We start from the raw sequence: 22,528 nt of genomic DNA, 5'->3' as shown, positions 1-22,528 counted from the left end.
TTGAGCCTTGGTGGTTCCTGAGTTGCTTCCAATTTCATCTCATCTGTGGGTGACAGTTTGGATCTTCTTCTAGACCGTGACAAAGTTTTTGTCAATTAATATCCAGATTGACAACAAAGTAAAGGAAGTTATGTGAGTTATGAAAATCTGCTGGGAAATATGTGTGTTTTAATCTATGAAATGTGAGGCATGTAATTTAAGTCTTCTTTCCGTTAAAGGCATGCAATGATCCATGACACTGCTCTGCATGTTTTAGATAAGAAGAGGAAGGGAAAGTAACAGGAGACGTCTAATGCAGTTGTGCAAACACGCTAACACATTCCTACACTAGGTTTCACATGTTACAAGTCATTGGAGGTCAGGTCCTGGGTGTGGCTTGCCTCCACGCATTTGTTGAATCATATTTTCACTTAAAAATACATTGTTTGCTAAGCACATGGCTCATAGAAAAATATAGGATTAGATGATTATATGTTTGATATACCTTTATTAGTCCCACAAGGGGAAATTTCATAAGGCTGCCGACCTATTGCACGCAATGGCGGCGCCATCTTACCCTCCGACCATACATACATTACACAAAACATCACATGGGGAAGACAGGTCAGAGAGGTATAACAATGGAAAAATGCACCACATGAGGAAACATAAGGAGAAAAAAATAACTCCCCCCAGACTGAGCTCCAACAGGGAGATCAGTTCGAGAACAGAAAAAAAAACACCTCTGCACATAGCACATGAAAAAACTATTAATACACCAAAGAAACACATGACAAGCAACAGGGGTGGGTAAAGGGTGAGAGACAGCCGATTTAGACAGTACATCCGGGCCTGAAGCCTGTGCGCTGGTCTCCTTGATCCACTGTCAGCATCGGAAGGGAATAAGCGTCGAAGGGAGGGGGGATGAGTGTGTGCATATCAGTGTATATGTATGTGTGTCCAGAGTTCAGCTGAGACAGTATGTATGCAATAAAGTGTAATTACACAGTATTTTGGAATAGTACTTTTGTCCTGTCAGATCATGTAAGGTTAATATGGTCTATATGCAAGTTTTAGCAACATTACAAAAACCATAAAAGAAAATAATACATATTTTCGATATGCAATATGCCTTAAAAATGTTTTCTGGGTCACGCATCCAAACTTAAAACGAATCAGGTGGTCAAAACCCATGTGACAAGGCGAATGTGAATGTCTTCCACGTGCCACTTGTGTTGTTGTGCATGTGACCACAGTGCTCTTGAAACTTGATGCATCTACAGTCATGAAGTTTTTACAGACCTGCAGACCTGTGAAAAAATAAGTGCATCCCATCATTTTACATGCTTGCAGAACCACCTTCAGGAGCAATGACCTAGACTAATCAGTTTATATGTGACTATCAGTCTCTCCGATCGTTGTGGAGAAATTTTGGGCCAGTTCATGAAGTTTGCAGGCATTAGTTTATCTACATCTACAAGTCCTGCTGCAGCACTTCAATCAGGGTGAGGTCCGGACTTGAGGTCTGGGGCATTGCAACACCATGATTCTTATCTTTCTCACTTATTCTGCTCTAGATTTGCTGCTGTGTTTGGATCACTGGATGAGTTTGGACTCCTGTCACATAGATGGCCTCACATTAGGGCTGGGCGATATGACCCAAAATTCATATCTCGATATTTTTTAGCTGGATGGCGATATAAGATATATATCTCGATTTTTTTTTTTAAAGCCATAAGTTAAGAACAAAAAGAGAGTTCTTAGTCACACTGTGTCCCAGATGTCACACGGGCACTTTTATTTACATACAGCGTAGATGTACATGAAGAAATTACTCAAAAATAAATTATCAGCATTTATTAAATAATCATGGTCCATAAATAAAAGAAAACAATGTTGTTTTTGTGCATAACAAAAAGCTCACAATTGTGCAGTCAAAATGTAAACTAATAGACGCTGAGCATAATAACAAAGAGACAGATTTCACAGCTGCACCACGTCTCTGAACAGGTGCCATTTGTGGTCCTTATACACACACAGTACGTATCACTCCGCGAGGCTCCTCCTCGGTAGCCGTAATCCTCCGACAATCCATCAAGCGGTGCAGCTCCGTAGCTTAGCAAAGTCATATTAAAACATTTGACAGATTGCCGAGCGCTGTGTACCACATAAAATCGGTTCGCGGTCAGTAAGCACAACCAGAATTCATACATAAGGCGCACTGTCGATTTTTGAGAAAATGAAAGGATTTTAGACCGTGCAGCCCCTCCTGGCTGCATGTCGTTAGCGCGGTTAGCTCGTTAGCGCGGTTAGCTCGCTAACACGTTGACGCCGTCCAGCCCCACGCACGGTAACTCGCTAACGGAGATTTTCCGCTTTCATCTTGTTATTGCCTGCAGGTGAAGCTATGGAGGAGGCGGAGTTGTGTTCAGTGAAGGAGAGGCGAGGCCGAGTAACGTTGCATAGAGACAAAAGTGGACGAAAGAGAGGCAAACCTGCGGCTCCACAAGTATAATTATAACGTAACATAGACTATATCGATATAAAGGATATTGTCACATCTTATATCTCGTATGAAAATATATCGATATTTTTAAAAAACTCGATATATCGCCCAGCCCTACCTCACATTTGACTCAAGAATTCTTCGCTAGCCGAAGGACTTCATGGTTGACACAGTGACTGCAAGCTGCCCATGTCCTGTGGCTACAAAAAGCCCAAATCATCACCAGTTTTTGTTCAAAGTGAGGAAAAAAACAACAAAACACAAACAAGACAAAAACAAAGACCTCCTGGCTGATAAACCTACAACTTAAAACAGGACCACTATCTCTTGGTGGCTAGGCGCCCAGGCACCAGAAGCCAAAACACACCTTATGCATAACGGCAATATGTAGTTGGAATTTGATAAAACAACATTATATAATGCAGCTGCTATAGGATAAGAATGTGTTTCAATTAAACATGCCATAAGCTTGCAAATAGCATCTTTTATGTTATCTACTTGTGATGCTAGATGATCTGATCCTGACTTTGTGTTCACTGCTTGTTGCTATCTCGACTAAAGCCAGAAAATTAGGATCTAAGCAAGTGGGTGGATCCGGGGTTTGGATGGTTCAGACATGCAGCAACCCCAAGGGGAACGAAACAGAAGAAAAATGCATCAGCAACATGAATGTGTGCCAGATACATAACCTATATTGTCAGTAAGCTGTGCAGTGTTAACTGGGATCAGCACCTACGCATAAGACTTATTCATTACCTCTCTGCCCAGCTCAAAAATAATCCAGATCTTTTTTGTTTAGTGAGACACACACACACACACACACACACACACACACCCTCAAACATGCGACAGCACTGTCATGATGATGGTTTTGTTTTTGTAGATGAGTGTAAGATTGGGATGGCTCAGTCCCAGAATAGCACACCATGCACAATGAAACACACACACACGCACAATTTAAATAGAAACCATCCACTCTCCTCTTGGCTATTTATATGGAGATGAGAGCCTTGAATACATGGTGAACATGCACGCACACAGGCGCGCGTGAGAGCGTAGAAGTCAGCGTAACATCATCCATTCAGCTGATCGCTCCAAGCTCATCATAAATGAAAATGCCAGATTTACTCTCAGAGGTTGCAACACAGAGAAGAATGACACAATGGGCTCTCTCTCTCTCACACACACAAACACACACACACTGAGTCAAAACTGTTTTAGGTCACTGCTTTGTGTACAGCCCTTTGGGCCCTTTAGCTGCCAAGTGTCCCACTCACACACACACACAAATGAAAGCATTGTTTGCACTGCTGTACAGATGCACAGGTCTGAGAGTCTTGTGTCTGTGGGCAAGGTAAGGTGCAGGTGACCTGGGGATTAATTCGAGACATCCTTTGATGCCAAACGTTTCTGACACTTGACACGAGTAATTCTGTAATTAGTGCCTTTTCATGCTCGGCCCACCCTCTGTGTAATGAAGTGTCCCTTTAGCCAGTTTGGACTCGACTGTGGACACACGTGTCATTTAATGATGTAAGCTTCAGTTTTTCTGGGTGTCTCTGTTTAACTCTTGGATCAGCTGTGTGAATGAAGAGGAAAGTAATGCTCTGGTTCTTTAAATAGCTGGAGAAATGTTCATATCATCCTTTCTGAGCAGCAGCGGATGATGACATACTAATGTCTGATAGTGAAATATGTTTGTTGAAAATGTTTCACTTCATTGAACCTATCACTGATACACGTAATACAAAGTACTGACACATTAAGAAATAAAAGGCTGTGCAGATGGCAGTTGTGGTGAGACATTTGCATCCACTCATTGGGGCTTTTAATGGTTCCTCTGAACTGCTATTTTCCGATGGTGGGATAATTGTACAGCATACATCTTTAATGACTTTAAAAACCAAGGTTTGAATTTATTTTGGATTTTCTTGAATCCACACAGGGTAAAAAGTATACATGGATTCAAATATGCACATATACCCCACTAATATCTGATTAAATGTTGTTTAGCAAGTTGCACCTCAACCAGATGCTTTTGGTAGCTATCGACAAGCTTCTGCCAAAGCTCCGTCTGGATATTTAACCACTCTTCTTGGTACAATTGGTAGAGTTAATTTGAATCGGTTGTTTCCTGGCATGAATCTGGCTTTCAAGCATAGTCCTCGAGGTCAGGGCTTTGTGAAGACTATTCCAGAAGCTTAATGTTAGCCTTATCCATTCAAAAAACAGTTTGTGTGTTTAGGATCATTGTCTTACTGGAGCACCCAACTGTGTCCAGTTTCACCCGTCTAGCTGTTGATTTAAGGTGAAGTTTTTTTGGCTGTAGTCTTCTTTTCTCTTTATTCTAGCCACTTTATGCAATGTACCAGTAGCACTGGCAGCAAAACAGCCACAAGCATGATGCTACCACCATTATGATGCTACCACCTGGGTTATTCCTGAATATGGGGTGGCTGTAGCTCAGGTGGCAGAGCAGGTCAGCCACTAATCAGAAGGTCGGTGGTTCGATCCCAGGCTGCATCCTGGCTGCATGCCAAATGTCCTTGGGCAAGATACTAACCCCGTGTTTGCCTACTGGTGGTGGTCAGAGGGCCCGGTGGCGCCTGTGTCCGGCAGCCTCGCCTCTGTCAGTGCGCCCCAGGGCAGCTGTGGCTACAATGTAGCTTGCTATCGCCAGTGTGTGAATGTGTGTGTGAATGGGTGAATGACTGAATGTAGTGTAAAGCGCTTTGGGGTCCTATGGACTAGAAAAGCGCTATACAAATGCAGGCCATTTACCATTTATCCACAACAAGTGATGACACATCTGAATAACTTTTACTTGTGTGCAGTTGTTTGAAGTGATGATCTCAGAGTCTGCAGTTGGTTAAAAATGGCTCCAAGAGACTTTCCCAACATGTGTAGAGTTAAAATTTTCCCTCTTACATCTTAACTTAGTTCTTTAGTTTCCCATTGTTCTGAGTGTTGGTCAAATTGATGAGTGCTGTCAAACAAATCCCCCTTTCACTAATTTGAGTCTATATGTACACTTTTGACCATGGGTGGATGAGAGAAAATCCTAAATAAATTCCAATTGTACACCCAATTCTTGTTTTTGAAGTCATTAAAGATGTGTGCTGTACAGTCATTCCATCCTGGAAAAAGAGCAAGTAAAAGAAATAATTAAAGGCCCACAATTACAATGACCATCATGCCAGTGACGACTGACTGCAAACCATATGACTTATTTGTTTTCTGCATTCACCAGCTAAATCACAGCCTAAACCAACTAAATTATAAAGATTTAAATGTACCCCTAGAGAGACAACCTGCAGTGGATTAATATTCTCTTTAAGCAGCAAATTCTAATAAAAATGTCTAATTTTAAAGTGTCTCTGCAGTCACAGATATTGAACATTTGTAGATTTAGTGAGAATATAGGTGTGATTGTGCTCAGTTCTTTGAAGCAACATTAAAAATAGCGGTAGCAGCTTGCAGAAGCTGCAGGGCTCATCCCATCACACAATTGTTTAGCTGCCCAGTAGTTTTATCACCTGACTTCAGTTTGACTACTTTCCTTAGGGAGGGAACAGCAGGTATAAAACACCACGGACTCAGACGCTGAATGCACAGACTTCATTAAACGCAACTCTCTCATGTTCTCTTGTACTCTGGGGACCCTACAGTTTATAGTATCAGCTGACACTGTGCTGCAGAAAGTATCTGGCACAGGATCAGACTACCTATTTGGGTAGAAAAGAAAAAAGGCAATCCCTGCTAACAAAGACAGAGTCAGTCCTTTACAAAATAAGATGCACCTCACCCAGATGAATTATGTGTCTGGATCCTCCGGGAGGAAGGGTGTGTTACATACTTCACGGGGCAATCAGGTGCATGGGCTTGTTTGCGAAGTTTTTTAAGATCACAACCTTGTTACAGTTCATTTTCATTGTTGGTTTAATGTATCATAGTTAATCAGCTAACCTGCTTTCTATTATATGCAGAAGGGGAAATACCATTAAACTGTTGATTCTGTCTAAGACCAAAAGAGGCATTCACAGTCATGCAACTATGCACTCCTGTTGGAAACTAAGTCCAAGTGCTTCCTGGAATTGAGAGGGTAAGCAATAGCTTGGTGCAGCTAATCATAGGCACTTGAATAACTGACAATCAGAAAGTGTGAGCACCTCTACAAAAGCTTGGCTGAAACTGGGTCATGTAAGAGGACATTGATCCCAGGCACAGCAGCAAATCTACAACAGAATGGGTGGAACTGTTGCAATGACCCAGTCAAAGTCCTGACCTCAACCTGATTGAAATGCTGTGATGGCTCTGATAAATAAAAGCTGCAAACGATGAACTGGAGCAATGCTCTAAAGAAGACCGGGCCAAAATCCCTCCACAGTAATGTAAGAGACTGATAAAATCACACAGTAATTGCTTAAGTTGGTTCAAGCTTTTGAATCATGGCACTGTACTTACTTTTCACAGGTTTGCAGAGAGTCTTTTTCACATCACTGTACATTCACAAGACCCACTGCATGTAAACATTAACTGTAACTTTCCTTTGTGAAATCATGGGCTGAGTTCCAGTTGTCCACCAGTTCCCTCATTCATCCACTCACAGTATTAGCCACATTTTAAACTAACTCAGGAGCTAAGGACCAGTGTCATTGTGGACACTGGTTTGATGGAATACTTCTATGTAATTATGTACAGCATAAACCACAGCAAAGCATTTGCAACATATTCAATGCCACAGATGTTATTATTGGAAAAGTATACTTTATGCTTGACAAATATCTCTCTATAAACTTTTTTTTAAAAAATTACTTTATTTACAACATAATTCAGCTGAACTACATCCACCTTCAAAAGGATGATGGAAGCTAGTCATCAGGCCCTTCAGTCAGTTTACTATTTTTTCCCACCTGATTGTAAAACAGCAACCTCATTAGGCAATGACATACCTGAGCAAACCCTTGACAATCCTGTTTTCTGACTCCTAGATTGACCAAAATGTATTAAATGGACTTACTGATTTTGTCTGTATGATCAGAAACGAGTTGTCACAGCTGTCTGGACAGAGGGCTGATTTCCCATAGACTTCTATAGAACTAGAAGTCTCTTTGTAACCACAGGTATTTCCCCCTGCTGGCCATTAAAGGGAATCTAGGTTTAAGTCTTTTCCTCATAAAGACAATTTTTGGCAAACTCTCCAGTACCCTTAACGACGCGTTTTGACACATCAGTATATTTTAATAAAGATGCATGAGGACCATCAGAATACTTTCCCGGGTTTTCTGCCTAACTACCAACCTAGTTAATGATGGTGGTCTCTGCATAGGTAGAGGCCACCCTCATTAACTTGATGCACACCCAGTCCATTTGTTTCACAAAATGTTGTTTTACAAAATGACCACTCAGTTAAAAAAAAAAAGCTTTAAGAGTTACTGCTAAGCTTTCAAGAGGGTAGGCAGTTAAAACGACTGACTAAGCGCTTCCACTCTTCAGACCTACAAACTACATCCATCTTTGTATTCTGAAAGGACTTTGAGATGGTCTTAAAACATAAATTGTCTTTAAACATTGTATAAAGCATAAAGTCCCCTTTGTAAATGTTGGTTATTCTAAGCGCAAGAAGGAAGGATATCCAGGATATTCACTAGCTGTTAGCTTCGTAGCTGCTAGCTTCGAGTTACCTCGATTTCATAACAACAGGTTTTTGGTACTGTGCCTAAAATTAAGTCTAAAGATATGTTCTCATTTCACTCTACAACATGCAATATTTAAGTTAGAAAATTATAATCTTATATTTTGAAGCTTTTTATGTGTCCTATAAGAGGGCTAAATATGACGACAGTTAGCTTAGCAGTTGTAGTGTTTTGACAGTAAAGAGTGTCTTCTCTGTATCTGATGCTTATTCTCTGCAATAATAGAGAAGTCCATTAAAATTCCAACTCACATTTTTGTCAAAGGAGCTGTGGCGACAAAATTAGGTATTCCATGGTGCACTTGATTGATTTTCTTTACATTTTAATGACATCATAACCCTCTCTCCTAAATGTAGACAGCTTTACACACCTTTCTTTTATTGTGGTCTATGGGGAAAAACAGTCTTTGGGTTTCAGAGGATGACTACAAAAACCTCTAAGGTGTGTGAGTGCTGTCTGCATTTAACTTATTCAGTAGAAGGTCTTGCTATTAACAGCTGTTATTTTTCTCAGTTTGATCTGGGCTGAATCAACCACTAAAGGTGGAAGAAGAAGAAAAAAAAAAGTCCCACGAGACATATATGCAAGTTCAAACTTTAGTCACAGTCTCACACTGAATGTCCCTCACAGCAAACCTTTGATTTTTGGATCTGTTGAGCCCGAGTAGCAGGGGGAGTAAATATATAATAAAAAGCTTGAGGTCACACAGACCCACCCACATATGCCATTCTGTGGCCCACTCCTTCCTATGGCATGCAGCTGGTTGTTAGAGTGACATTTAATTAATCTTGTCAGAGAAGGTTAAGAAAAAGAAGAGACAAGGGAGAGAACAAAATTGAAGAAAGGCAGGGGGAGAGATTTTGTAAAGCGCTCCATTTGCCTCTTGAAAAACAATTAACTTCACTAAAGCGATTTATCTCGGCTTCACGCCGCAGACAATTGGTTGTAGCCGAACTTTTACTTCACTAAATCCAGAGTGTGTTTGCATACCAGGGATGAAGGATAAAGGTTTTAAGCTCACAAGATAAGCTAGGTGTCACTGAAAATCTACACAGTGTTTTAGCAGGATGTTCACCCATCCAATCCTCGATCTCTGTTTTGAGTCCACAGGGTGAAATGAACTCTGAGCAAACAATTTAACCTTTACCATAGCTCGCAGGAGGCAATGTGTTGTATGTACAATTGTGATTATGTTATAGGCTGAATCAGGAAATATAGATAGATATCTGCACAGGTTTCCTTGCAAATATATATGCATCATAAGAGGAATTCATGGAGGTTATATGAGAGTATTTTACGAGAGCACTTTTTCTCAGAGGCACTAAAGAGCAATAAGAGTTTTTTTCTTTTTACTGCCTCACACCACAAAATGAGTGTAACACTATATCTGCAGTGGGCAAGAAGGTCATTGATTAACTCATCAGGGTCCAAGTTTTCTGCCTTTCAAAGTCATTTTCCATTATATCTTCTCCCTGTGCAGTTGAACATCTGAAGACATTCAAGTGTGGAGGTCACGGTAGACAAATCATTATCATGAAGCTATATTTATCTTACAGTGATTGTGAAGTCTTGCATTAAAAGTGTATATAGCTGAAAGTCTACCACATTTATATTTTTACATATTTCACATAGAGGTGACCTTCACTGAGACTCGTTTTGGGTGTTTGTGGCTGTCAGATTTCTGTCAGAGCGTGCACTGAGCAACACAGCTGATGCAAACACAGGACACACAGCAATCGTCTGTGGCTTCCTGTGGAACAATGTTGCTCTGCACTCTTTTTAAAAGCTGCTCAGGATGGCTAGATCGAACACATGCACACACACACACAGGTGATCCAAAAGTCTACATTCTCCAGCCTCACGTGGAAAACTATGAGACTACATTGCCATCTGCAGGTTTTCAAGTTTAATGATCTTGTTGACCAACCATTTTGCATCTCTTCAGGAGCCCTTCTAGGCACTGTAGATCTAAAACCTGCAGAATATGTGAGTGTTTAAATAAACATTATAGTGCAAAACTGCACTTAATATGTTATCATAAAGAGAACTCACTGTAGTACAAAGATGGAAATTAAGAGTCATTTAAGACACTGTCTCCCTCTGGTGCAGGAAAAGAGGAGGTGCATCTCTGCTCAGCTACTGTATCCACAAGTGTTTAAAAAGCCATCTCTAGACCCAGCGGGCCTAGCTAATTATAGGCCAATCTCTAACCTTCCTTTCATATCAAAATTTTTTGAAAGAGTAATTGTCAAACAGCTAACAGATCATCTGCAGAGGAATGGCTTATTTGAGGCGTTTCAGTCAGGTTTCAGAGCTCATCACAGCACAGAAACTGCTTTAGTGAAGGTTACAAATGATCTTCTTATGGCCTCTGACAGTGGACTCATCTCTGTGCTTGTCCTGCTAGACTGCAGGTACTGTGCTGCAGTGGTTTGCGTCATATTATCAGGATGTCCTAAAAACTTCCTGAAAAGCCTTCAGCTAATTCAAAATGCTGCAGCAAGAGTCCTGACAGGGACTAGAAAGAGAGAGCATATTTCGCCTATATCGGCTTCCCTTCATTGGCTCCCTGTTAAATCCAGAATTGAATTCAAAATCCCCCTTCTTATCTTAATGACCTTGTAGTACCATATCACCCCATTAGAGCACTTCGCTCTCGCACTGCAGGCCTACTTGTTGTTCCTAGAGTATTTAAAAGTAGAATGGGAGGGAGAGCCTTCAGTTTTCAGGCCCCTCTTCTGTGGAACCAGCTTCCAGTTTGGATTCTTTACTCTTAAGATTAGGCTTAAAACTTTCCTTTTTGCTAAAGCATATAGTTAGAGCTGGACCAGGTGACCCTGAATCCTCCCTTAGTTATGCTGCAATAGGTTCAGGCTGCTGGGGGATTCCCATGATGCATCGAGTAATTCTTCTTCAGTCAGCGTTCTCATTCACTATGTTTTAATAGACCTCTCTGCATTGAATCCTACTTGTTATTAATCTCCGGCTCTCTTTCACAGCATGTCTTCTATCCTGTCTTCCTTCTATCTCCCCAACCGGTTGCGGCAGATGGCCGCCCCTCCCTGAGCCTGGTTCTGCCAGAGATTTCTTCCTGTTAAAAGGGAGTTTTTCCTTTCCACCCTATCCAAAGTGCTTGCTCATAGGAGTCGTATGATTGTCGGGTTTTTCTCTGTATGTATTATTGTAGGGTTCACCTTACAATATAAAGCGACTGTTGTTGTGATTTGACACTGTATAAATAAAATTGAATTAATACAAGAAACGTAATAGTCTATTATGTATTAATAGTATGTAGAAAGTACACCCTCTTTCAAGTCCAAGATTTTACCTATTAGGAAAAATTAAAAACTAAAATCTCATAATCAGCAGGTGTTAAAATAAGATAAATAGAACATGAGATGAACAACAAAAGATGATTCATTATGTGTTTACTGAAGAAATTTTAAGCCAAAATGAGGACGCGGGACTTGAAAAATGACGCTCTTACTGCTTCCAAAGTTTCTCATGACATGCTACGGACTAGCCGCTTAAAATTCCAAAGTGCTGCTAAAACGGCCAAAGCGTCCTTCATATCCAAAATCATCCTGGCCAATGACCAAAACCCCCGTACCTTATTTAAAATTTTTAACTCTGTGGTTAACCCTTCCCTGGACATGCCTTTAATTTATTCTCAGGCTCTTTGTGAGAAGTACAAATACAATGAGAAGAGAATAGGGCCTAAAACTGATCCTTGAGGCACACCACAACAAACTGGAGCAGAGGAAGAGGAGAAGGTGCCTAAGTTAACTGATAAGGATCTATCAGCGAGATATGATTTAAACGAGTCGAGGGCAGTGCCTCTAATACCCACAGTGTGCTCAAGTCTTAGTAATAAAATGTCATGGTCCACCATATCAAAGGCCGAAGAGAGGTCCAGTAAAACTAGGACCATAGAGCGTCCAGTATCAGTGATTACAAGAATATCATCAAGAACTCTAACCAACACTGTTTCAGTGCTATGCAATGGCTTAAAGGCAGATTGAAATTTCTCAGCAATATTGTTCGTGTCCAAGTACGCCTGGAGCTGGCAGAGAACTAGTCTCTCCAAGATCTTGGACAAGAACGAAAGCTTAGAGATTGGTCTGTAGTTTGAAAGGTCATAACAGTCAGAGTTTCTTTTTTTTAAGAATCGAGTGGACTACAGCATGCTTAAAGGCTGAAAGAACACAGCCTGAGAGCAAGGAAAAGTTCATAAGAAATAGAATACTAGGTCCGATTACATCAAAACAGTCCTTAGCTAAACGAGATGGAAGAATGTCAAGCACAGTATTGGTGTTATTCATTTGAACAACTAGCCGCTTAAGAGTCAAAAGTGACACAGGCTCAAACTGGTGGAAAGTTGAAATGCACTCAGGAATGGGGAGAGGATATAAAACAGGGGGAAGGATGAGGCCTTCTCTAAAAAGTGAATTTGAAATCGCTCACAAAGAGCCTGAGAATAAATTAAAGGCATGTCCAGGGAAGGGTTAACCACAGAGTTAAAAATTTTAAATAAGGTACGGGGGTTTTGGTCATTGGCCAGGATGATTTTGGATATGAAGGACGCTTTGGCCGTTTTAGCAGCACTTTGGAATTTTAAGCGGCTAGTCCGTAGCATGTCATGAGAAACTCCAAGTTTATCTTTTTTCCACCTTCTCTCAGCGCGACGTAGTGTCATTAAGCCAACACTGAGAGTAGGTTCTAGGGCGCTTCATCTTAATGGGGGCAACAGTATCAAGGATTGAAGAAAATAGCGATAACAAGGAATTAGCACAGTCATCAACCGAGCGAAAAGAACAACAGTCGAGAGTGACAGATGCAGAATCCAAGAAAGACATAGAGAAGTTTGACATCGCTTCAGTATTAATTACATGTATCGGGCGAAGGGGAGCCGCAGGATGTAGTTCATTAGTGCATAAGCCAGTATCAAATATAACTGGGAAATGATCCGAGATCCCAGCGTCACTTATATCCTTGATACAAATGTCCAGACCATATGAGAAAACCAAGTCCAAAGTATGTCCTTTAACATGCGTTGGGTCATTAACCCACTGAGCCAGGTTAAAAGAGTCCGTTAAAGCAAGGAAGTCTTTAGCAAATGGGTCATCCTTACAGCAAGTGTGTATGTTAAAATCACCGACAATGAGAACACAACTATACTTAAAAAGAACGGAGCCTAGGAGATCAGCAAAGTCTGTGATCTCCTAGGCTCCTAGGTATGTCCGTGATTACATACATACATGTATGTAACACATACATGTATGTATGTGTTACATAAATAACACATACATACATGTTTCTGTTCATAAATCTGGCAAGTGTTAAAAGGACATTTCTAGCCAAGTTCAAGTCCATCATTCTGCAGTGAGTAATATTATTCATAAAAGGAAAACATTCAAGGAAAACACTTGCCGGTCTTCCCAGCAAATTCACTTTAACTGGAAAACAAGAGCACTATTAGTTCCTGGTACATACATTATGACAGATGTTATGTAACTACATTCTTTATGCACATTGCAACATAAGTGTGCATAAAGTTATACTGGTAAGTGAAACCCTCTTCCGAGTGTCTTTAACTGGGAGGAAAGTTGTTTACTCATAATCAAATATATGTAAATGCAAGATTGCTTTTAGAGTGGGGCTACAGGCCAGAGACACAGAAAAAGTTGGAGCCACTGAATCATCTTACTGTAGGGGAGCTATTCGTAAAATCAAGAGTGCTGTGGCTCACTTTAAAAACCAGAAAATAACATCCGAATAATTTTTTCCTCTAAATACAAGAGAAAGTGATACATTTCCTTGAAAATTGTTTTCAAGGAAGAACATGAACCACACAGGCTGTTGGCTATAGATTGCTAAAGCTGCACAGTCATGTGAAAAAGGTTAAGGTAAATGTCTGTGAAGGTTCTCAGCCATCCAGGTCATCGTAGTCTAAGGAGCTTGGAAAGAAAAGCTTCTGGACCTTGAACACGATTGCCTGAGGTATTAAAGTTCTGTACTAAATTCTGGTTTCCAGTGTGAGAAAAGTCACGCAGTGCCAGTAGTAGAGCTAGGTTGAGTGATGATTCTAAATTACTGTAAGTAAATCATCGTACACCCGTTCAAGTTTCATGATAACGGGGATCTAGACTTTGTTGAACTCTAGGCAATTTGAACAGCTAAGATTTGAGTGACCAAGTAGCAGGTGAATAAAAGTCATTGAATAAGTGTTGAAATAAACTGGCAGAATTAAGAGAATTAAAACATTTCAAGAGCTCAAATTACTTAATATGGAAACGGTTCAATTTTGTTTCACGAACACAAAAATATATAGGCGTATGAATATGAAAAGGTTGAGGTGGTGTTGATTTGACTCTGTTTAGGTTTAGGTTTGGCATTTTTACTGATAGGAGGAATATTCAGTGACAAGTCCTAAGACCCGGGCGTTGGTATTTTTGTTTTGGTTATCTTTTATTTTATTTTGTTTTATATTTTGAACAGTGCACTGATTTTTGTTTGTGAATCTTTTCTTTAAGCAGATCTGCACATCGGAAATTACAAGCATTACACGTCGGCGAGAAAATTGTTGTAAGTGAGTTTCTCCGCATTAAAATTGGCTCTGGAGGAAACCACTTATGGGGACAATTAGAAAATGAGAGTCCCTGCCCAAAAAAGGATTCAGCGAGGTAATCCGATCTCAAGTTCTTCTTTTTTTTTTTTTTTGAAATGAGCTCATTTTGCTGAGGGCGGAAATCTAAATGCGACGATGGTTTCCACTATCAGCAAAGAAAGAAAGAATGGATGAAAGACTGGAAACAAAACAAACGGACTGACTGGTAAAAGATGACAAGACTTGACTACGACTTAAGGTTAACCTCCACCGAGATAGAACAAGAGGGTGGATGAATTTATGTGTGATTCTTTTTACAGGAAATCTTTTTATAGCACCTCTGGAATGTGGATGGGCTGCTAATGTTTGCTTTGCTGTGTTAAGAATGTGTGAGGAGGGTGCAGTAGAAAACAGACAAGTGACATGAAAACAAGTAATAATAACAAATAACTAATTTGGGGACAGTTCTGACAGAGCTCACTAACTGGCCAATTAGGGAGCTCTTGGTAGGGATACACAAGTGGAGTAACAGTGCCCAAAGGGTAAATAAAACAAATTGTGGCAATAATAGTGATTTAATGATCAGAGAAATCCTGAACATGATACTTGTCTGTTGTGCTGAATCTTTTATTACTCTTATGATTTGCAGGTGGTTGTAAATAAGCTGTTTACTTTAACAGGTTTGCTTTTTAGCTGAATTGCAAAATACAACTAGAACGATTAATTGAGACTAATCGCAACTAACCTGAAACTGAGGAGGTTCTATATAAGGAAGAACTAAAACAGGTATAAAGTGCATTTGATCTTTAATTGCAGGTGTGACCATGAAGATTTTTGGTACAGATTGCAGGTTGTTGCTCATTATTGAAGTGTGCTCATAAAGGCAAAAGCTATATAGGGGGTCTATGATTTGGTTTGTGTTTTAATAATTTAGGTATGGCAAAATTAAAGGTTTCTAGACAATTTAGGGGACCTGTGAGAAGCATAATTAGATGATCAGAAACTGAGTACTACACTCAAGTTAGAATTAAGAATGCCCAATTTGTTTGAGGTCTGTTGTTCATTTTTATAAACACATTGCAAATGAGCTTATAAGGAGCTGGCACTTAGTCTGTGAAGGTCAAAAGCTTCATCCGACAACGGATCGGATTGATATATTGGAGCTATTGACTTCAGGTGCAGAGGGTTAAGTGCATGCACGCTTACACACATAAGCATGGCATAGGATTGGTTGGAATAAATAAAGTCAACAACATTAGGTTAGGAGAGCCAGCGCAGGAGAGGTGTTGGCTTTCTGTCTCTTGCAGAGAAGGGAACAGACACCAGACGGGGACACGGAGATATGGGGACCCTTTACAGCAACTGGGGTCAAGTGTTATGGCCTTGGGGCTCCTTGAGAAGATGGATCCCATAACCACAGCGATAACCAGGAAGGGGTTGGCAAAAACTAGGAACACCAGAGACCAACGAGGTTCGAGAGGCTTTGGCAAAAAGGGGGACACGGCGGTGACAACGGACATCAAACACACAGATCTTTGTTTGAAAGGGGGGCAGAATAATCCCCAGATCTGTGTAACGACTGAAGGGTGGTCTAACCCCGGAAGTCGAAGAAAGAAGAATCCGAGGGCGTTTCTTCACTCCAAGAGGAGGTGGTAAAGGGGCCTGAAGCGTGACAGGCTGAAACTCGAGTCTGAAGCTAAAAGAACAGCTGGGTTGTGGGATAATTGGAAAACAACGGAGGTGTTGGGGTTGATAAGTGTCATAACGTGTTTGTTTGGTTTGGAGACAAATCCTGGTGTGAGTTGGGCTGGCAAGCCAGCCCAAAGAGGAGGAATGTGCTCATAATCAATATAAGTCTGTGACCTGAGCTAGAAACAGTCAAAGCACATATGCAAAGGTTGAAACACCATCCCATTTGTATAGTTTGACATCATGTTTTAAGTATACTGTTAAATTATCATGGTACATTTCTCCCCCCCCCCCCCCGATTAAATGTAATGCAATTCTTGCTGTTGTGATGTGACACCATTATTTCTATGGATAAATACATCATGCAAACATAAGTCACTGTTGTTTTCTATCAGAAACTCAATATATGAAGGTGATTTGTGTCTTTATAGATCCACTGTGATCTGCATATTATAATGTAGATGTAACCTCACTAGACTCATGAAAAGACTGAAATGTATTGCTGGAACAGAAAAATATCTCTGCAGCTCATAATCTTTTTATGTAAATGGCAAATTTATAGTTAAAATCAAGATTTTTAGAATACATTTGACTTTGTCAGGGAAATATCTGTCTAAAACAGATATATAATGATATATAATCACTTATTTATTGCACAGGTTGGCTCGTTTGTATTAATACTAATCTGTAATTTTGACAAGCCCAGTAACCGGTCTGTTCAGTGAAATTAATTAGACAGAGGCTTAAAACTGCTGCAGGAGCAGGTGTGGCAGCAGTCTCACCTTGAGTGTGACATTAATATTTGTACAGGGAAGGAACCGGAATTTTACTCAGCTGCTGTAGAGAAGTATATTTTAGCTCAAACTTTTCTGTTTTCTCTTTCATCAATTGAAATGAATATTTTGCACTTTGTTAGTTTTGCTATTAATATTTATAATATTGATATCAATGCTTTGACAGTTTGCACACATCACCAAGAACAGAAGAAGCTACAACTTTAATAAAAGCTTAAAGAAACATTAAAGAAACTGATGGACATTATGGACAATGCCAGGCATCCTCTGCACACGGCCATTAACAACCAGAAGAGTCTGTTCAGTGACAGGTTGCTTCTCCCAAAGACAAGAACTAACAGACTTAAAAACTCCTTTGTCCCACACGCCATCAGACTGTTTAACTCCTCTCTGGAGGGGAGAGGGAGGGGAAACAGGAGGACAAAGGAGGGAACAACTAAGCTGTAGTGCCTCTGCACCTCACTGTGCAATACCTTTTGTGCAATACTTTTGTAAATAGTCAACGGTGCAATAGACTCAATACTTGAAATGTGCAATTCACTTGTATTTTTATTTTTATTCCTATTTATTCTATTTATCCCCTTCGTATATTTTATTTATATTGTCTCTGTATTTATATATATGTGTGTGTGTGTATAACTCTGTAACTTCTGTCGGTGCTGTGCTTTTTTGGAAATCGAATTTCCCAGAGGAACCCACCCGAGGGATTAATAAAGTTCTATCTTATCTTATCTTATCTTATCTTAAAATACTTGAAATTATTTAGTGTGAGTAGTTATGCAGTGCTAACAAAGGACTGTTTTTCAATGACTTTTCCGCACCCTCTCTTATTGAGATATAATCTATTTATATCTTAACAATAGCAAGGATGAAACATAAGGTATTCTTTTTATCAGGTCTGCCACACACACCCCTTTTCTATGCACATCATGTTTTGTTTTTTAATTCTGGCTTCTCTTCTATGTGTGTTTCGTGCATTGGTAAAAGGACAACAAAGACGGTTGATTTTCATGCAGGATATTTTTACTTTATATTCTGGTTTATCTCGTTATTCAATAGCTAGTTTCATTAGACTCCATCTGCACTCTCTGAACTGAAGATACTTAACTCTTTGCTGAATCCAAGATGTAAATTTACTGATCTTGTATTGAACTTTGTGTCACTGTGGCAGGGGTCACACATTTACCTTACCTGAAAGAGGAGTGAAAGAAGCCATTTATGTCCACTGTGAGCGACCATCTTTGAACAGAGGCGGTGGTTTACGACACCAACTGTCTGCCATCTATAATTCAGTTTTGAGATCCCTTGCCAGACGCCTTAACGCCCACTCACACCCTGGGCCATCTGACCTCAGGAAATCACATGATAGGGTGGGGATGGGTTTCACAATGAGCTCACCCGAAACCCTGGCTGATTGTGACCCACCCCCGTTTTCACATCTTGGCTCATGTGATTAGGTAGAGGATCATCAGGGGGTCCTTTTGTCCCTCTTTTGGGGGGAAACTCCCACGGGGTTCAAATCTGGGACTCTCCACCAATTGACCCTTAGAACTGAAGAAGCTTCTCGGATGAGAGGTGAAACGTCTTCAAGCAACCTAAAGAGGTTGTGACCAGGAGATATTTTATTTTGTATTCTTATGATCACAGTTATAATTAGAAGTATCAATCATTAATCATTTACCATTGTGGAATCTGATGACAGTATAATCTTTGTTTTATATCTATGGTAATCTGAGTAAAGATTAATGTATGCATATTATCATCATTGTAATCAAGTCTCAAATGGTATCCACAGCATTGTATTCACCGTCCATAACTGGAGGGTCCAGCAGGACCTTGTTCTAATTCATTTGCAGGCCTACATCAGAACAGGCACATAGAGAGTTATGTAAACACGCACGTTCACCCTTATTTACACAGGGAGGTCTGCACAACATGACATGTCACACACTTGTTTTTCTCTAAAGTATCATCTGATGTTTGTATAAGGAGAACTTTGGACTATGGGGAGACTGTTATCATTTCCAGTAAGGTCTAACTGTGTGATGTCATCATGGGTTTATATGAGGATGGGGAACGGTCCACTCTTTGGAGATCTGTGGCTGTACGCTTGTCTTCCCATGCTTCTGTCTTAGAAGCATGTAATAAAATCACTATTTTTGTCACCTACACGGACTCGGCTGTTTTTCCTTCTTACCCAAACTGAACCAGACGTAACAACTGGCGGGAAAACTACTTCCCCGCCAGGAAAACACGGAGCTCCACCGGCCACGTGACACATCACAGATCACGCTTTTGGCTTTACTTAAAGCTCAGTGTGCCCAACTTTAGATAGGATGCAGCCAGGTCTGACCTTCTTAATCAATCAATGCAGTAGAAGGCAATCACTCATAGATTACCTGGCCAATTAACCGGGAGTCCCAAGTCCCCAGCGGGAGGCCAAACCGGGCTAAAACCTAACCACGCGTCCGCGATTAGGGGTCAGCGCCACCTGCTGAACAACTGCATTCTTAGAGAGCCTAGCTCTCAGTCCTAAACGAATTTACTTGTTTTAAAAGCCTCACTGTTGGACCCCTGCCATCCAGTTTCATTTATCTGAAGCCCGAGACCATCTCTGCTACCCAATTAAAACCAAATGCCCTACACTACCCAGGTGACTGCTGGCATCCAGTCAACCCACATTTAAACCTCTTAAACCGTATTTATTTGTTTCCACACATCTTAAACCGTATTATTTTAACCTCATATAACCTCTTAAACCTCTTAAAATTCGCTCCCACAATGAACAGCAATAAATTTCATCAGTCAAATGTTCCCCAAACCTTAAACACAAATTACCCCAAAAAAATCACTATGGACAAACACCAGAAACCCAGACTGAGTGAACATTATTCAATTAAATTTAGTTTTAACTTCCAATATAGCGCCTTTGGATAAAAATCAACAGGTGGCACTCACCTTTCTTATGTCGCCTGGCGGCACTCAGATAGGCTGCTGGCCTTTGCCCCTGTTTGTCACCCACACGATAGCTGCAAGCTCCCTTCCTCCCCAACCGGAGTTTCGGCACCAAGTTGTTACGTCTGGTTCAGTTTGGGTAAGAAGGAAAAACAGCCGAGTCCGTGTAGGTGACAAAAATAGTGATTTTATTACATGCTTCTAAGACAGAAGCATGGGAAGACAAGCGTACAGCCACAGATCTCCAAAGAGTGGACCGTTCCCCATCCTCATATAAACCCATGATGACATCACACAGTTAGACCTTACTGGAAATGATAACAGTCTCCCCATAGTCCAAAGTTCTCCTTATACAAACATCAGATGATACTTTAGAGAAAAACAAGTGTGTGACATGTCATGTTGTGCAGACCTCCCTGTGTAAATAAGGGTGAACGTGCGTGTTTACATAACTCTCTATGTGCCTGTTCTGATGTAGGCCTGCAAATGAATTAGAACAAGGTCCTGCTGGACCCTCCAGTTATGGACGGTGAATACAATGCTGTGGATACCATTTGAGACTTGATTACAATGATGATAATATGCATACATTAATCTTTACTCAGATTACCATAGATATAAAACAAAGATTATACTGTCATCAGATTCCACAATGGTAAATGATTAATGATTGATACTTCTAATTATAACTGTGATCATAAGAATACAAAATAAAATATCTCCTGGTCACAACCTCTTTAGGTTGCTTGAAGACGTTTCACCTCTCATCCGAGAAGCTTCTTCAGTTCTAAGGGTCAATTGGTGGAGAGTCCCAGATTTGAACCCCGTGGGAGTTTCCCCCCAAAAGAGGGACAAAAGGACCCCCTGATGATCCTCTACCTAATCACATGAGCCAAGATGTGAAAACGGGGGTGGGTCACAATCAGCCAGGGTTTCGGGTGAGCTCATTGTGAAACCCATCCCCACCCTATCATGTGATTTCCTGAGGTCAGATGGCCCAGGGTGTGAGTGGGCGTTAAGGCGTCTGGCAAGGGATCTCAAAACTGAATTATAGATGGCAGACAGTTGGTGTCGTAAACCACCGCCTCTGTTCAAAGATGGTCGCTCACAGTGGACATAAATGGCTTCTTTCACTCCTCTTTCAGGTAAGGTAAATGTGTGACCCCTGCCACAGTGACACAAAGTTCAATACAAGATCAGTAAATTTACATCTTGGATTCAGCAAAGAGTTAAGTATCTTCAGTTCAGAGAGTGCAGATGGAGTCTAATGAAACTAGCTATTGAATAACGAGATAAACCAGAATATAAAGTAAAAATATCCTGCATGAAAATCAACCGTCTTTGTTGTCCTTTTACCAATGCACGAAACACACATAGAAGAGAAGCCAGAATTAAAAAACAAAACATGATGTGCATAGAAAAGGGGTGTGTGTGGCAGACCTGATAAAAAGAATACCTTATGTTTCATCCTTGCTATTGTTAAGATATAAATAGATTATATCTCAATAAGAGAGGGTGCGGAAAAGTCATTGAAAAACAGTCCTTTGTTAGCACTGCATAACTACTCACACTAAATAATTTCAAGTATTTTAAGATAAGATAAGATAAGATAAGATAGAACTTTATTAATCCCTCGGGTGGGTTCCTCTGGGAAATTCGATTTCCAAAAAAGCACAGCACCGACAGAAGTTACAGAGTTATACACACACACACATATATATAAATACAGAGACAATATAAATAAAATATACGAAGGGGATAAATAGAATAAATAGGAATAAAAATAAAAATACAAGTGAATTGCACATTTCAAGTATTGAGTCTATTGCACCGTTGACTATTTACAAAAGTATTGCACAAAAGGTATTGCACAGTGAGGTGCAGAGGCACTACAGCTTAGTTGTTCCCTCCTTTGTCCTCCTGTTTCCCCTCCCTCTCCCCTCCAGAGAGGAGTTAAACAGTCTGATGGCGTGTGGGACAAAGGAGTTTTTAAGTCTGTTAGTTCTTGTCTTTGGGAGAAGCAACCTGTCACTGAACAGACTCTTCTGGTTGTTAATGGCTGTGTGCAGAGGATGCCTGGCATTGTCCATAATGTCCATCAGTTTCTTTAATGTTTCTTTAAGCTTTTATTAAAGTTGTAGCTTCTTCTGTTCTTGGTGATGTGTGCAAACTGTCAAAGCATTGATATCAATATTATAAATATTAATAGCAAAACTAACAAAGTGCAAAATATTCATTTCAATTGATGAAAGAGAAAACAGAAAAGTTTGAGCTAAAATATACTTCTCTACAGCAGCTGAGT

General features: G+C 40.4%; 1 long non-coding RNA gene across 1 annotated transcript; it reads right to left on the bottom strand.

Annotated features, from left to right (window-relative positions):
• Positions 1 to 473: 473 nt before the first annotated feature.
• On the bottom strand, positions 474 to 20,950 carry LOC309704414. The gene is made up of 3 exons (XR_014276258.1): positions 20,230 to 20,950; positions 18,463 to 18,866; positions 474 to 1,289 (listed from the first exon to the last, which is right to left on the bottom strand). It is a non-coding gene; the product is annotated as an uncharacterized lncRNA (long non-coding RNA).
• Positions 20,951 to 22,528: the final 1,578 nt, after the last annotated feature.

This window comes from Aulonocara stuartgranti (genome assembly GCF_965226115.1).
Source record: "Aulonocara stuartgranti genome assembly, chromosome: 4".
NCBI lineage: Eukaryota > Metazoa > Chordata > Actinopteri > Cichliformes > Cichlidae > Aulonocara > Aulonocara stuartgranti.
The sequence above is the reverse complement of the archived record's forward strand: the minus strand, read 5'-3'. Positions and strand labels throughout refer to the sequence as shown.